The sequence below is a fragment of the Camellia sinensis genome, chromosome 15, assembly GCF_055761805.1.
Source record: "Camellia sinensis isolate YWXY chromosome 15, ASM5576180v1, whole genome shotgun sequence".
In the NCBI taxonomy this organism is placed as follows: Eukaryota; Viridiplantae; Streptophyta; class Magnoliopsida; order Ericales; family Theaceae; genus Camellia; species Camellia sinensis.
The window spans coordinates 121,495,208-121,512,481 of NC_138975.1; positions in this window are offsets into that span (position 1 = coordinate 121,495,208).

Sequence of the window (17,274 nt, forward strand, 5' to 3'; positions counted from 1 at the left end):
CTGGACTATTTTATTTTGTTCGATTTTGAAACACTGAACAAAAGTCGAAAAACAATATAGAACAATGAAACAAAAACCTACCAAATAAATAAAAAAACTCACTATTTCACTTTTTTGATGTTTCTTTACCTCCGTTTCTTCATCTATTACTTTCTTCTATGATCAAAATACTATGATTCTCACTTTTTGAAAAGAAATGTGTAAGAGAGACAAACGTTTGAGAAAGGAAGAAGAAGAGTAGAGATTGAAAACTAAGGGATGTAAAAAGATAATAAAATATATTTAATTTAGTATTTTGTCCTTAAAGGTAATTTCATACATGGGTAAAATTGAAAAAAATAAACCCATCTCATATGAAGAGTATAAAGAAGTAAAGTAGTGGTGTAAGTAGAATCACCCCTAAAATTACTAAAAACATTTTGATTAAAAGTACTAAATTATTAAAATGATAATTCACTCAGAAATTACAAATATTATACATATTTTATTACACTATTTTTAAATTTCTTAAGATTTGTCTCAAATACCCGTAATGTCAACTTAAATATAAAGCCATTGAAGCGCTATTTTTAGGGCTCAAAATATGAAAGGCCCCAAAACTTTCATAATCATTTTATTATAATTAAAGCCTTATATAATGTTAAAAATAAATGCTTGTGACTTGTCAAATTTTTTCCTACAAAATTGCATTCAACTTAAAATTTTCGATTTTGAATGATCAAAATAACTTATTTTAATTAATTAATTTTCAATTTCTCCTTTACATATCTCTATTATTGAGATTCATCATAAAAAATATGATTTACTTAGACTCTCTCCAATTTAGACTCAAATCTTTCATCAAATTTAAATTTGATAAAATTTTTGTGAAAACGGTGTTCTAATTGTTTCACCAAATTAACATCAAATGAAGGGAGCTCTATTTTTTTCATCAAATCAAGGGGTTGTTTAACCTTTTATCAAATCTCGTAGGTGACCGTTAGTGGACGGCCGAATAGATGATCAGTCAGTCAAAGGAGTGGATGACTGGATTGAGAAAAATTTGAAAAAGATTTACATTAGGCCGGATGATCGCCCGGACATCCTCCATGTTGACCGATTGTTTGACGAAAATTAAAAATTTAGTGGTGGAACGCTTAGTATCAAATGAAATTTTTAATCCCAAATATTTGCTTAAATTTGATGAAAAAAAGAGTAAGCATTGAAGACACTCTTATAGTTAATAAAAGTATCAACACTAAGGGTTCGTTTGGAAAGAACCTTTTTAGACTGATTTTTTTGGCTAATTCCGTTTGGAAAGAATTTTTTGATTGTTTTGTGAGAGAAAAAGTGAAATAATTATAATTTAAATGTGACATTTTGTCTTACTAACTTATTTAGTCTATTTTATCATTTTATACTTTTTTAATCCCAACTCACTTCTAACTAAGTTGCCAAACTGTAACTAAACCAACCACATAAAAAGAACAATATGAATTAAAAAAATAAATTAAATAAAACTAAATTAAATGAATAAATATAACAACAATATTAAGAAACCTTATTTAAATTTATCGCATTAGATCTAAAATTGTCCCAACTTGAAAATACACAATAACCAAATTCATTTACAATTTATATTTTTAGAAGTTTGTGTAAATTTTGGTTTTCTCCAACAACAATAATTCATAGCACTAATTTTGGTGTTCTAATAGAGCACTAATGACATGACAAGAAAAAAAAAAAACAAACCAAGGCCAAAACATCACATCACAGTTGGTGGGGTCCACTGCTAACTCATTAGAGCTGGCTTTAGAGCTCAAGAATTAGAGCTCCAAACCATTTTTCTTTCCCCAAATATATACTAGAGTGAGAGATGAGAGATAACGGGACAAGCTTAAGAGCGTCTTAAACGTTTTATTTTTTATTTTTATTAAATTAAAAGAAGTTTAAATTTGGTGTTCCAATATTAATATTAAATTGAGGAATTCTTAAACTTTTCATCAAATTAAGGATGCCTTTAGCGTTCATCAAATTACTGTAAAAAGTCATTGGGACTATACACCGAACAACCAGCCGGTTGTCCGACCAATTGTCCTCTCGAACAACCTCTTGCTTGCTTCAGATTTTTAGTAAATTTACACTAATAGATTGATCGACCGAATATCTACCAGATCAAGTAATTTGATGAAAAATAATAATAAAAAATTTGTTAAAATATTCAATGTCAGATAAAATTTTTACTTAAATTAAACATTAGAAATACTCTAACATGTAGATAAACCATGCGCTTTCCCCTAACATGTGTTATTTTGAGGGTGATTATATTTTTTTACTTTTTAACTAAGAAAATTATTTAATATTCTCGGAGCATCACGTATCTGTATTTCTTAATCAATCATTATTCAATATGTCTTCTCATGTTTCCCAATCACCCAACACAATACTCCACCTATCCACATTCTCCACTGATTACAATACTATGAAATACTATGTGTCTATATTACGAGATTACTGAATAATTACCCTTTTAACCCTTATCCTCTCTCGATGTTTTTATTTTTTACAATTTTACCTTAACCCTAACACCAAACCAACCCCAACCCCACCCAACAGATCCGGCCGAGCTAATCCAACTCTCACCACCAGCCTGGCCGACAATTTCTCTGGCCATTTTAAGCTTTAGCGACCCCAACATTAGGCAACCACTTCCTAGCCACTACCCCCCTCCCTCCATCCCTCTCTCTCTCTCTCTCTCTCTCTCTCTCTCTCTACACTTATGTCAATATGTGCAATTTCTCCTTTGATAGGCCTTGTTTGGAAAGAAGATTGAGCTAAACTAGTCCACTAAAAGATAAAATAGATTAAAATAATTAATAAGACAAAATGTTACATTCAACTTATAATTATTTTATTTTTTCTCTTACAAGTTACAACCATCAAATCAATTAAAAAAAAAAAAAGTCTACCAACTTTTCAAACACAACTTTTTTTAATTAGATTAAAATAGTGAAAAAGTCAAACAATCAACTACCCAAACAAGCACATTTTGTGAAAAGAAACCATAGAATAAAGACAAATTAGCTTTTTATTTTTTAGTTTTTTAATTACCAAAAATAAGATTTTGAGAACTATTGAGATAAAAGAAAGGGGTTTCAGATATAGAAGGTGGGAAGTAAGGTATTGTTGGGATACAAAAAAAATGAGGAATTAAAGAAAAGTTCGGAACACCACAAATTATTTCAGTGCAAATTTTCGTAATCACTTTATTATAATTAGAGCCTTATATAATGTTAAAAATAAATGCTTGTGACTTGTCATATTTGTTTCTACAAAATTGCATTCAACTTACAATTTTTGATTTTGAATGATCAAAATAACTCTGTTTAATTAATTTATTTTCAATTTTTGCTTTATATATCTCTATTACTGAGATTCATCATAAAAAATATGATTCACTTAGACTCTCTCTAATCCAGACTCAAATCTTTCATCAAATTTAAATTTGATAATTTTTTTTTGTGAAAATAGTATTCCAACTATTTCACTAAATTGGCATAAAATGAAGGGAGCTCTATTTTTTTATTATTATCAAATCTCGTAGATGACCATTGGTGGATGACCAGATAGATGACCGGCAAGTCAACCGAGTGAACGACTGGATTGGAAAAAATTTGAAGAAAATTTACACTAGGCCGGATGACCGCCCGGACATTCTCCCGGTCGACCGATTGTTTGATGAAAATTAAAAGCAGTGGAACGCTTAGTATTAGATGAAATTTTAAACCGCAAATCATTGCTTAAAGTTGATTATAAAAATAAAAAAAAGAAAAAGCGTTGGAGATACTCTTATAGTTAATAAAAGCATCAACACTAAGGGTTCATTTGAAAAATAAAAAAAAAAAAAAAAAAATTAGCCTATGTTTTTGGTTAATTTCGCCTGGTTAAATTAGTTCCGTTTGGAAAGAATTTTTTAATTGTTTATGAGAGAAAAAGTGAAATAATTATTTGAATGTGACATTTTATAGTATTAACTTATTTCTATTTTATCTTTTTATACTTTTTTTAATTCCAACTCACTTCTAACGAAGTTGCCAAACTGCAACTAAACCAACCACATAAAAAGAACAATATGGATTTAAAAAAAAAGAAGAACATAAAACTAAATTAAATGAATAAATATAACAACAATATTAAGAAACCTTATTTAAATTCATCACATTAGATCTAAAATTGTCCCAACTCGAAAACGCACATTAACCAAATTCATGTACAATTTATATTTTTAGAAGTTGGTGTAAATTTTGGTTTTCCCCAAATATATACTAGAGTGAAAGATGAGAGATAATGGGACAAGTTTAAGAGTGTTTCCAATGTTTTATTTTATTTTTTTAATAAAATTTTAATTTAATGAAAGAAGTTTAGATTTGGTGTTCCAATGCCAATATCAAACAAATATGAAATTGAGGATTTCTTAAATTTTCATTAAATTGAAAATGTTTTCAGTGTTTTATCAAATTACTGTAGAAAGTCGTTGGGACTATACACCAGACAACCGGCTAATTATCTGGCCAGTTACCTTCTCGACTAGCCTCTTGCTTTCTAAAGATTTTCAATAAATTTATGCTAACTGGTCGATCGGCCAAATATATGCTCGATCAAATAATTTGATGAAAAATGAAAATTTTCATTAAAATATTTAATACCAAATGAATTTTTTACTTAAATTAAACATTAGAAATATTCTAACATGTGGTATATTACTCTAGATAATCATAGCACTTTTTACATAACACGTGTTAGTTTAAGGATGGTTATATTTTTACTTTGAGTAAATTATAAATACACCTCTTAAAATTTGCTTAAAATATGAATTGTTTCTTGTGATTTAGAAAATTATAAATATCTCCCTATCAGGATTTTTTATTTAACAGAATTAATTGAAAAAATAAAATTTCTAACTGTTTACCCCTACAATAATAAAATTATATGAATTATTAATTAAAATAAAATTTTAACATTATTAAAAACTGTTAATTAATTTGATAATTTATTAATAAAAGAACCTATTTGTTATGAAATTAGAAACCTTAATGGGTATAATGTAATTTTTAAAATCACAAAAAATAATTTGTAATTTAAATAAATCTGAAAAGGTGTGTTTCTTTTACTTTTTACCCTCATCCTCTCTCGATGTTTGTTTTTTTTTTTTTTTTGCAATTTTACCTTAACCCAACCCAACCCAATCCAAACCCAACCCAACCCAACCCAATCCAAACCCAACCCAACCCAACCCAATCCAACCCCAACCCCACCCAATAGATCCGGCCGAGCTAACCCAACCCTCACCACCAGCCCGGCAGGCAATTTCTCAGGCCATTTTAAGCTCCGGCGACTCCAGTCGGAGGTTGAAGATGCTGCGGTGTAGGGTTCTCGACGGTGGGAGTGAATAGTGGAAAGATATAGAGGGTGAGACAAGGGAAAATGTAGGGCATGAGTGTTGCAAAGATCATCTTCTCTCTACGTTGATAAGGTACACTATACACGAAGAAGCTGATATAAGTATATATATAAGTATATGTACGGGAGCTAAATATCCGACGTCATCCGTACTTCTCGTGTCCAAGCTGCGCTTCATTCCGATCAACCTGAGAACACAGTGAAGGTGAGTTACCCGACGATGTGTTGCCGGAAATACCCTCCGACGATCAAGTTAGCACACTTTTAGAGATAGAGAAAATAAGGGACAATGTGGTAGTTGAGCTCTCACCAGAGGATGTTTCAGCCCTGAGTATGAGGGCGCAACCTTGTTTATATAGTCATGTGCGCGCTTCTACGCCCATTCCCCTTGGACGTCTGGACCTGCTCCACTCTCTCATTTCCCCATGTGTCAGCGCAAATACAGCCGAACATCACCTAACGAAACCGCCAAACGGCTTTGGCGCGAACAGACAGCATGGTGCCACGCCAACACACCACGACTGTGCTACCTCTACGCCGCATAATACTCTTCACCGAGCTACGCAGTCACACCATGTCCGCGCCACTTGTCCGATTTCTTAGATAATTTCCTTGTGGCTCTACCAAGCTCCTTAGTTATGACTATGCAAGAGCCCGATCCCTGAGGTTGGCAGGACTAATCTAGTTCGACTCTGAAGAGTGCATAACTTCCCCGGATTGGCGATCCACAACTGTTCCAACTTAACCGGACTAAGACCTCGATCAAGTGTGCACCCAATGTCTGACTGAGCAGGGGACTCTGACTCTGGCCCAAATTAGCTCGACCTAATATCACGACGCAAACCTCCCTCTCAATTACCCCTTAATTCCGTCCATGCCAGCGTAACCGAGATTACCTTCTCTGGCCTGGTCACCCATCTGCTTAGTCTTTAACTTAAAGTTATCCACTGCGCGAAATTTCACGCTCGGCCTCATGACTTGCTCGGTCAATGCTTCGACTTTTTAACCTGTCTTTTCAAGGCTGACACCGGTCTTATTTTAGACACGTGCCATCCATTCATTGGCCTTGTACAGCTAACCTAGTCGTCCCACGCCGTCTCTTCAGTTTCAAATTTTGGCGTCTTTTTTGTTTTCATATACATCCCCCTTTCGTTTCATCCTCCTTTCTCACTGTTCATCTTCTCCATTTTATGCACAGCCATTTCTCCCGAAACCAGTGTTATTATCCCCGATCCATAGTGCTCAAATCCCAGCCTCCATTGTATTCGTGCCTTGACGTCATCATCACTAGGGGTGCACCTCTTCGATTGGACCATCGATCGGAACTCTAACCAAGTAAATCTTTCGTATTCTTCTCCGATATTTTTTTTTTCTTCAAGTTCCTCATGTTCTTGGGCTTTAGATCCATTGAAGAAACTCAAAACACTAAGACACCATCTAGAATTGAGATAGGTTAGGGTTTTGTACTGTTTTCATCGTAAAAGAGCTTTAGTGCCCCTCGCTTCTCACACTGTTCATCATCTCGTGTGATAAACAAGTGAGAATCTGGGCTTGACCGGGCTACAAACGCCTTTCCAATCCCAAAATGAAAGTCAACCGGGTAGATTTATTGTTTGCGGGGGATAAGGGATCGAACTAAGCTGTAGCAGTCGTGCGACCGGACTTAAATCTGACCCGCTCGCGCGACCGAGCTAACCAAAGATTGAGCGGCCAAGAGTGCTCAATGAAACCGAGCAAGAATAGGCTCATACGTGCGACCGCGCGACCGCGCTACCACTTATATTTGGTTTTGAACTGCAGACTCTTAGGGGGCCAGGCACACCAACACAAGGGCTCTCAAAGACTGAGCAGCCACCGTGCAAAACTTTTGCCGACTTTACACTTCCGTGCTGAAACAAGTTAGCCTCCAATGGGGCACTACCGCTTCCTTGTTAACACACCAGGCGAGCTAGCCGCGTTCTGCGAAGAGTACGGCATTCCGGCTGATGTCCATCTAGAGCTCGATGAGGAGGACATAAACCCATGGAGTAGGTTGGAGTCCTATTCTTTTACCGTGCTAAGCACGGTAGAGGGGGGACTGCGCTTCCCTGTGCAGCCCTTGGTCTGCGAGTTCCTAATACGCACCAGGCTAGCTCCAACACAAGTATCCACCAACACATATAGAATCATAAATAGCGTGGCCAAGTTAAACCACCGGCTTGGTTTAAATCTAGGCCTGACCGAGATCTTACGTCAATACACTCTCGGACACACTGCGAACGGGTACAATTATTACCTAAAAATAAGACCAGGCCAAGAACGTTTAGTGACCGGCACACTGGACAAGGATATGCACGATGATGACTTTTTCTGGGTGTCCGGTAACTACGAGACCGCCGATGTGCCCGGTTGGTACATCAACAAGAACTTCAGTTCTTCTTGTAAACCGAGCTCCCTAACTTGTTAACTTTTCCAATATTTGTTACACCAAGCTAATCACTTTCCTTTTGCAGTTATTTAACCGTTACAAGCCAATTACCTTTATCCTAACGAAGAGGCAATCAGAGCCGCGCTGAGATATCGGCACCGAGATTGCCACGAGCTTACGTCCCAACTTATCGTTATTCAACTCCCCGCAGAAGCAAGGTAACAGACTTTCTCCAGGCTCATTCTCCTTCGTCTGACCCAACTTTGCCAAACATGCCCCTAGTACGATTAACCGAGGAGAAAGAGATGGCAAAGAAGAGCCAGATTAAAAACCTAATCACCGCCACTTCTACCAAGCTTCTGAGCGTGCCACCTCCTACCGCCAGCCAGAACTCAAGGACTGTGATTGCCCTAACCTCCGCAGCCGTTCCACCTGCTGATTCTCGCCGTGCTGGCATGCGGGCCCACTCAGCTGATCCCTTCGCCGAGTTCGTGGCCGAGCTAAGCATTGAGCAGCTAGTGCAGGATACTAAGCCCACACCTCCGTGGAGGTCGGAGTTCAAACACCGGGGTAAAGAAATCCTGGCCAACACATCAGTCAAAGGGGATAAGGAGCACCTCTTGACTTTTGATCTATCAAAAGCGTTGTTGTTACCGAGCGACGTGACCGGGAGCGATCATGCTCCCGACACCCGGCTCATGAAATCGGCTGTCAAGTCCATGACCAGGGTATGATTTTGAATTTCATCAAGTTTTTGCTCGATTTACTTCTTTGCCTGTTCTAACTTTCTTCTTCTTGTAGGCCATCCAAAAACAGCACCTCGTCATGGACCGCATCGTTAATTTGTGCCATAAAGTGACCAAGCTAAATAATACCGGAAAGAACTTCTTGGCCGAACTCGGTTAAGCTAACGCCTCGCTCGAGATAGCCAACGTCGACAATTCCAGGCTTCTTGGCCAACTTGGTAGGGCCGAGCGAGAGAGCGGCTTCAAGGAGGCCGAAGATAACTACACCAAACAAGTTGAAGCCACCAACGACATCTTCTTCAAGTCTGGTTGAAAGGCTGCTTGTGAAAAACTTGGCCAAGGATCTAAAACCGAGGTGTTCACCTCTCCTCCCCGTGCCTTCCTACCGGTCTACATGGTGCCATATGCCAACGAAGTCTTCAACTCTTTGTAGGAGAAGGCCGAGGAAGAAACACATGAAAAGGCTAAGGAGGGGGCCGGCCAGAGGGAGACTGGCGACAAAAAAAGGACCACTGTGGTCGATTTGGAGGCCGCCACTGAGGGAGCCAAAGATGAATTTGCCGACCTCTGCCCCATTACTTAGATTTATGCCTTTTCTTGTTTGTTTTTTGTAATCTTTTGTAACCGAGCTGCTAGTTCCAACTTTTGTACTTACAAGCTCAATCAATGAAATTTTTTTATTCACTTGTCTCTTGTATGTTGCGTTTCGGCTTTCAACCGCGCAATAATTAGCCATTGATTTAATCCAAGAAAAACATCTCGGTCTAAATAAAAGTGAAACCAAGCATCGACTCTTTGAGCCAAGGAAAGTCATCTCGGCTAGAAACTTGAATAATATGTTAACTCTAATGGCCGAGAAAATCATCTCAGCTAAAAGCTTGGGGTTGAACAATTCCTCAACTCTAAGGCCGAGCAAAATCATCTCGGCCGTAAACTTGGAGTTGTTCAATTCATCAACTCTATTAGCCGAGCAAAATTATATCGGCTGAGAGTACAGAGTTGAGCAATTCATCAACTCTTCTAGCCGGGCAAGATCATCTCGGCTAAAGACTTAGAGTTGAACAATTTATCAACTCTAAGGGCCGGGAAAAACCATCTCAATCGTAGCCTTGGAGTTATTCAATTCATCAACTCCATTGGTTAAGAAAAATTATCTCCGCAGAGAGTACAGAGCTGAGCAATTCATCAACTCTTCTAGCCGGGCAAGATCATCTCGGCTAAAGACTTAGAGTTGAACAATTCATCAACTTTAAGGGCCGAGCAAAACCATCTCGGTCGTAGTCTTGGAGTTGTTCAATTCATCAACTCCATTGGCCGAGCAAAATCATCTCGGTACAGAGTTGAGCAATTCATCAACTCTTCTAGCCAGGCAAGATCATCTCGGCTAAAGGCTTAGAGTTGAATAATTCATCAACTCTTAAGGCTGAGTAAAACCATCGCGGTCATAGTCTTGGACTTATTCAATTCATTAACTCCATTGGCCGAGCAAAATCATCTCAGCTGAGAGTATAGAGTTGAGCAATTCATCAACTCTTCTACCCGGGTAAGATCATCTCGGCTAAAGGCTTAGAGTTGAACAATTCATCAACTCTAAGGCCAAGCAAAATCATTTTGGCTGAGGGTCTGTTGCCCCGTGTTTAGTGCAATTCTTTAACCATAACAAATTTTCTATGTACGGTAATTTGTTTCTATTACATATAGCATTCATGAACTCACAGTGACTGAAAGAATTACATTGATAAATAGAGGGGAATGTGTCACGATCCAAACCCGCCCCTATGGGTTTAGCACCGTAACCGGCCAGTAATCCGAGATTACCGAAGGCCTGCTTAACAGTCAAACAGAAATACAGAGTACAGGGGCTAGCGGAAGCCAAAACAGTAATTAAAAGATGTCCAATGAGCTGTGACAATCTGTATGCAAAAGACTTTTCATAACATATTCACATGGGATACAAAAGCAGTACATACATACATTATTTATAGGCATTCAGGTTAGGGATCGAGTCCCCACCATAACAGTACGGTAACAATCTATACAGTGTTACAAAACCAGATACAAAGGGGAAAAACTAAAACACCTTGAAAAGCCCTAGCTTGAACAGATCTGGAATCTCGAAGTGAGGCACAAAGGTTGGCTTGACAAAACAAGGACTCAGCCTGACGCTTTAGCAACGGTCCGGTGCCTGAACACCTACATATATATATAAGCAGGGAGCTAAAGCCCAGTGAATAACATATGCGTAAAGAGGCTAAGAATGAATGTCCCTTCAGTATTGAAAACAGTCATTTATCAGTATATTAGTCATTCAGTTTGTGGCTCATAATTCACGCCATAATAGTCATTCAGAAACTATAATAGTCATATGTGGTACACCCAATAGCAAAACAGTACAGTAGGTCTTAACAGACCGAACAGTCAATGATGGCCATCATATCAGTAAACAGTAGTGGTTCCAAACATGGGAACCGACAAAGATCTCTATAACAGAAGCAGTAACAGTTCAGTAACAGTATATTGCTATGGATGCCACGAATACAGTTCACAAACAGGACAAACATTCATTCAGTAAACAGTATCATTTCATAAAGCAGTACAGTCATTTGTTCAGAAAATAATCTCAATTGAACATATCTTTACAACATTGTTACTTACAGAGTTCTGGGCTACAGATAAGCTAGTACGCGTCCTCGGATGCCAACCCTACACAGTTACAGAGTGAACACACACTATGCTACACAGTTGGGAAATAATAACTTAATCCCTATCTTGACTCGGTGTGGTTCTACATCAATATTCTCATTAAGATGCCTTAAACTAGGCCTAAGAATGCCTAGAATGGAATGAGGATGCAAAGATGCACTTTAAAAACATTTTTAGAATTTTCAGAAAACAGAGGTCCCGCTCGAGTGTGGGTTGCCCCACTCGAGCGGACATGCAAACAAAAGGCTCCGCTCGAGCTTAAACTTTCCCGCTCGAGCGGACTGTAAAAGTACTAGATGTGTGAAAATCACGCTCGATGCGCACTCGACAACCGCTCGAGCGTGTGACACAAGTCCGCTCCAGCGAGCAAAACCCCGCTCGAGCGAACTGTAAACACAACAAAAGTGCTGGATACGCGAATTTCCCGCTCTAGCTCTACTTACCCTGCTCGAGCGGGAGTCCAAAATCTGGAAGTTCCAGATTTGAACCTCAAGCTCAAAATCAAGTTTCAATATACCAAATTCGATCCTTTTGGGCTAATTTTCTGGAAAACACTTTAAAACTCATAGTATAACACGATTCAAAGCTCAATTTGTAAAATCAAGGCCCAAAAGTGAGTCAATTAAACCCAATTTCAAACCAAACTTCAAGAACATACTTCAAATGTAACATGCATGTGTTCAATCAAATTCAAGGCTTCAATTACTTGCTCAAATGAGCTCAATTGCCTCAAAAACAAGATGAATTCATGGACTAAGCTCAAGATATGAACATGCATGTGGAATTTCATGAAGAACAACCTCAAAATGCAAGACCATGCACATGCATGCATGGATTAAGCTCCAATTCAACATTATTAGACTAAATCAAGACTTAATTCTTCCATAAATCAAGAACCATGCAAGAACTAACTTGAATACATTAATGAGAGGTTGAATATCCTACCTTGGGTTCTCAATTACAAGTCTAGAAGCTCAATTTGCCAATTATCTTCCAAAATCCCTAAGCCTCCAAGCAAATCAAGATGAAACCAAGTTTTTCTCCTAGCCCTCTCTCTCTAGTCGGTTTGGTACAAGCAAATGGCTGAAGAAGTGTTGATTCTAAGTCTCAAAATATGATATGGAGTGGGCCACTAAGTGGCAAGGCTGTAAATAAGGCCAACTCTTGTAATTTATCAATATTTAATCTAATTTAATCATACCAAATCACATTTCAATTAAATATATCATAAAATCATATAAATCTTAATTAGCACAAAACATCAATCAATTTCAGATTCGGCCGCCGATAAGGCCTTCAATTTGCAGTTTAAAGCATAAAACATGAACATATAATTTAATAGTCAACAGGTAGAATTGCATTCCAACTAGCACAATCAATCAATCAGTTTAATAATTCAGTCAATCAGTCAATTAACATGCTTAATCATAGATTAGTGCTAATCAGTAGTGTTATCAGTAAGCAGTGGTGGGGGTTGTTACAGAATGCTTGTCCCTTACATTCAAAGATGGAAACTAAAAATAATACAACTTGAGATTGACTGCGTTCCATGGCCGGAGTATGGCTTTGCCATCCAAATCTTCTAAGTGGTAAGCCCCCTTGCCCGCCAGACTGGTTATCTTGTAAGGCCTTTCTCAGTTTGCCCCTAGCTCCCCTTCGCCCGGCACCAGAGTGTTGCCCATCACCTTCCTTAAGACCCAATCCCCAACTTTGAACGATCTGGGGTGAACTGTTTTGTTATACTTTCTGGACAGTTCTTGTTGATATGCCGCAACATGGATCAGGGCCTTTTCTCGACGTTCTTCTACAAGGTCCAATTCTAAGGCAATGGCTTCGGCGTTTAAGTCGAACTCAAAACATTCGCTGCGGATGGTGGACATACCGATCTCCAGTGGGATGACAGCTTCCATGCCATATGCCAAGGCGAAAGGCGTCTCCCCGGTTGAACATCTTGGTATTGTTCGATAATCCCAAAGAACATTCAGAAGTTCCTCGGCCCATTTTCCTTTGGCTTTCTCTACCATTTTCTTTAATCCATCTAGAATGGTTTTGTTTGATGCTTCGGCTTGGCCGTTGAACTGTAGGTAGGCCAGTGTGGAGTTATAGAATTCTATTTTTAGTTCCTCACAAAATCCTCTAAGCAATCGCCCATCAAATTGGGTGCCATTGTAGAAAATTAAAGCCTTAGGGACTCCGAACCGTGTTATCACGTTCTGCCAGACAAACTTTTTCAAATCCTTTTCTTTAATTGTCGCCAAGGGCTCTACTTCGACCCATTTGGTAAAGTAGTCCATCGCGGCTATGAAGAACTTGCGGTTGCCTGGCGCGGTTGGAAGTGGTCCCACTATGTCAAGACCCCACAGTGCAAAAGACCATGAACTTATGAGAGGAAGGAGCTCTCTGGCCGGCTGATGAATTTGGTGGGCGAACTTCTAGCATTTCTTGCATTTCCTCACATATTTCTGTGCATTTACTTGCATGCATGGCCACCAGTATCCATGCAAAATAATGAGGTAGGCTAAAAATCTCCTGCCAATGTGGCTTCCACACATGCCTTCGTGAATCTCGTAAAGGAAAGCTTCGACTCTGTTCGGGTGAACACATTTGAAGTACGGACCAGTGAATGATTTCTTGTACAAAGCACCGGATGGAGAGAGCCAAAACCGCTCAAACTTCACCAGAACTTTGTGTGCTTCTTTCTTGTCAGTCGACAGAATCCTTTCTTTAAGGAAAATGATGATAGGGTCCATCCAAGAAGGACCTAGCTAATTCTGTAACGCCCTCAAAAATAAACCCATCATAACATACATTCACGATAAATAAAAGAGATTTCATATTACAATCATCAAAGTATTCTTACAAAAGGTATTACATGTTAACAACAAAAGTAAATGCTCTATAGGCTTACAACTTTCCAAGTCAACACTTGGATACAAAAAGGAGAGTACTAACTCTACACAAAATAAGCCCTTGGCTTGATATACATGTAATACAACAAAAACAACAAAAATGAGTCTGATAGCCTCAATCCTCCCAAGCTACGTCCTTGGAGGTGGCATAACACCTGTACCTGAAAATAATGTCCCATATAAGGTGAGCCAACGCCCAGTAGAGATATGCTAAACATAATATGAGCAATAACTAAAACATTAGCACTTGATAAACGTTTAACTCATATAAACCAACATACAGTACAATCCAGTCCCATTATCCTTCACTTAACAAAACTCAACTTATAAACACGGCTCAGAACCTGGCCAAGCAACTTAAGTGAGACTACATCTCATGCCAACAATACTTCAAACTGCCATTTCACGAAAATTGCGTCCGCGGGATTCGGCACCCATGTGTAATTATTTTCTTATGGCCATTTTACGGAAATTTCATCTGCGGGACTCGGCACCCATGTATAGATATTTTCAGATTGCCATTTTACAGAAATTTCATCCGCGGGATTCGGCACCCATGTATAATTATTTTCGAATTGCCATTTTACGACAATTTCATCCGCGGGATTCAACACCCGTGTATAATTATTTTCGAATTGCCATTTTACGAAAATTTCATTCGCGGGATTCGGCACCCATGTATTCAAATACTCATCATATACAATGACCAATCAATACACAAATTCGTTGTATTATTCTAATCGTCATACTTAATGACATACTCAAATTGATTAGTTTTAATTCATCTAATCATCATGCAGTGTCTACAACAATCAAGACTATCCTCCACCGATAGCCCAAAGCAGTTATTTCTAAACAGATAATAAATGCACCAACAGATAAATTATCACATTTTCAAAGGTGAGTGATTAATGAATCCAACTCCACCATGCTACCTCATAATGAGCCAATTTCATTATTTTCACTCAATTTCATATTCCGATAATAAATGTCATTAATTACACTAATAGCCCAAATATACCCAAACATGGCATTTTTTCCTTTTCCTCTACATTGACCCAAAGGTCTAAATATTATCAACAACATCAATAACCACCTTCTTAGACCCAAAACACATACGTTTGAATCAAAAGAACAAAACCCCTTTTTCCAATATAACACATCTCAAACCCTAACTTTCCAAATCAAACCATTTATACAAAAAGCTCAACATTTAGGTTAAAGCTCATAAAAATGAGTAGTTATCCTTACCTCAAATTCGGAGCTCAAAGGAAGAAGGTGAAGAAATTTGAAATGCTCCAAACCCCAATATTTTCGGATCAAAACGTAGCCCTCAACAAGCTCCACACTTTTTACAAAGGCCCAAGGATAGAAGAACACTCATACTAGATCAAACCCTAGAAAGAAGTTAGAGTTTTAGAGTGAGGTGTTCTCCAATAGAGGTTTTGAAAAGTAAGAAAGAGAAAAAGAGTTGAAAAAGTGATCCAAAAAGTCGAACTTCGGACTGATATACAAGTCGCCCCGCTCGAGCGTGGAACTCCCCGCTCGAGCGTCAGACACTGACTCACGCTCGAGCGTCAAAAGCGCCGCTCGAGCGCCGGATGCACACTTCCAGAAGTTTTGCAGACCATGGTCCCCGCTCGACCGTCAGACTCCCCGCTTGGGCGGAGGAACAAAAACGAAAGGTCCCGTTCGAGCGTCAAAACTCCCGCTCGAGCGTACGACGACCTGCAGAGACAAAATACTAGGAGATGAGTATTCACGCTCGAGCGTCAAAACTCCCGCTCGAGCGGAAAAGCAACAACAAAGGGCCCGCTTTAGCGTGAATGCCAAAATCTAGGCATCAACTTTTGATTTTTAACACAACCAACTTGTTCCAAACCTGCCCAACACAACCCAAGACTCAAATACAAAGAGTAAAGGATGGAAATGAGAATAAGACAACAACATAACCACGGAACCAAGTCCGAAATGCAATAATCAAAGGAAAGGAAAACCGGGATCACTATAACCTCTCCCCCTTAAGGAATTTCGTCCCCGAAATTAAGTACAAGTTTTCCTCAATTCTCAATAACATTACCAACCAACCTTCCACAACCTGACCCATTACCGGTCATCCCATCTCTTTTCAAGAGACAAATCATAATATATAACTCAATATGCATTTTTAACATGCTTTCCTTGAAATTCAACAAATTTCAATACATAATCCACACTTCACTTTTACATTCAATGCCAATAATATATTTGCATTTCTAAAACAAAATTAACATATGCAATATTAAAATAAACTTCCATTTCAAGGCAAGTCCCATAATACTTCCATAAATCAAAACATATACAATGTTTTACAACTTAAGACATTTTTCATGCTCTCAAAGTTCATCAATATTACAAAATTCCCAATACATGATTACACATCAACAAATATATCTGGAGATTTTTCACGGACCTCCAACTCACGTTCCCAAGTGGCTTCTTCCACTCCGTGATGTTTTCACAAAACCTTTACCAAGGGAATGGTCTTGTCTCACAAGACTTGCTCCCGCCTATCCAAGACCCGAACCGGTCTCTCCTCATACGAGACATCCTCATCTACCTCTAAATCGGTCCGATCCAATACATGCGATGGATCCGGCTCGTACTTCCGAAGCATACTGACATGAAACATGTCATGTACCCCCGGACAACTGCGGCGGCAAAGCTAAACGGTAGACAACCTCACCAATCCTCTCAAGGATCTCGAAAGGGCCTATAAACCGAGGGGACAACTTCCCACTCTTCCCAAATCTCATCAATCCCCGCCTAGGTGATATTTTCAGAAAAATATGATCACCCGCCTCAAATGCATTTACGGTCGGCATAACTCTTTTGGCGACTCTGGACTGTAACAAGCCTCCTACGGATAAGCTCAACTTTCTCCGTCGTTTCCCTCACCAACTCCAGGCCCAACAAAGGTGCATCACCCACCTCGGCCCAACAAATTGGAGACTTACACGGTTGGCCATACAAGGCCTCAAACGGTGCCATAACGATACTGGATTGAAAACTGTTGTTGTAGGAAAACTGC